The 1,186-nt window shown below is 43.3% G+C and overlaps 1 non-coding gene across 1 annotated transcript; it reads left to right on the top strand.

Annotated features, from left to right (window-relative positions):
• Positions 1-506: 506 nt before the first annotated feature.
• Positions 507-609, top strand: LOC115943332 (U6 spliceosomal RNA). Its single transcript, XR_004077917.1, has one exon. It is a non-coding gene; the product is annotated as a U6 spliceosomal RNA (small nuclear RNA).
• Positions 610-1,186: the final 577 nt, after the last annotated feature.

Below are 1,186 nucleotides of genomic sequence, written 5' to 3' on the forward strand. Positions count from 1 at the left end.
TGGCTCAGGTCGTGATCTCGAGATTGTGGGATCAAGCTCCGTTTCAGGCTCTGAGCTCAGCACAGAATCTGCTGGAGATTCTTTCTTTCTCCGTCTCCCTCTGCCCCTCTCCCTGCTCGTGCACTCTCTCTAAATAAATTAATTAATTAAAAAGAGTAGGGTTAAAATTAAAGATAATATGGCCTTTAAAAAAGTAAAGAGGAGATAATCGCCATATCAGATATCAAAAAGTATTAAAAATATACTGATTAAAAATAGAGGCATGGTGACTATAGTTAATGGTACTGTATTATATATGTGAAAGTTGCCAAGAGAGTAGATCTTAAAAGCTCTATCCAAGAAAAAATACTTGTAACTATGTGTGGTGATGGATATTGACTAGACTTATTGTGGTGATCATCTCCTAATATATACAAATATTGAGTCATTATGTTGTACATCTGAAACCAATACTATAATGTTGTATGTCAGTTATATCTCAATCAAAAAAGGGAGAAATATATATAGTGCTCGCTTTGGCAGCACATAGACTAAGATTGGAGCGATACAGAGAAGATTAGCATGGCCCCTGAGCAAGGGTGACAAGTTCGTGAAGCGTTCTATATTAAATATGTATATGTGTGGGGGCGCCTGGGTGGCTCAGTTGGTTAAGCGACTGCCTTCGGCTCAGGTCATGATCCTGGAGTCCCTGGATCGAGTCCTGCATCCGGCTCCCTGCTGGGCGGGGAGTCTGCTTCTCCCTCTGACCCTCCCCCCTCTCATGTACTCCCTCTCTCTCATTCTCTCTCTCTCAAATAAAAATAAATAAAATCTTTAAAAAAAAAATATGTATATGTGTGTGTGTGTGTGTGTGTGTGTATGTCTGTGACTCCCAGGCCCCTCTCACTCTTATCTACCTCCATTCTTTTTTTTTTAAGATTTTATTTATTTATTTGACAGACAGAGAGAGAGAGAGAGCACAGCTGGGGGAGTGGCAGAGAGAGAGGGAGAAGCAGGCTCCCCAATGCGGGGATCGATCCCAGGACTCTGGGATCGTGACCTGAGCCCAAGGCAGATGCTTAACCGACTGAGCCACCCAAGCACCCCGACTACCTCCATTCTTGATGGGGAGGTTTTGGTGCCCCTGAGAGGCCCCTGGGAATAGACAGGTACGTTTATCTCCTTTGTACAGGGTAGGGAAGATTGC

The sequence above is a fragment of the Leptonychotes weddellii genome, chromosome 3 (assembly GCF_054177405.1).
Source record: "Leptonychotes weddellii isolate Sample4059 chromosome 3, ASM5417740v2, whole genome shotgun sequence".
Classification (NCBI taxonomy): Eukaryota; Metazoa; Chordata; class Mammalia; order Carnivora; family Phocidae; genus Leptonychotes; species Leptonychotes weddellii.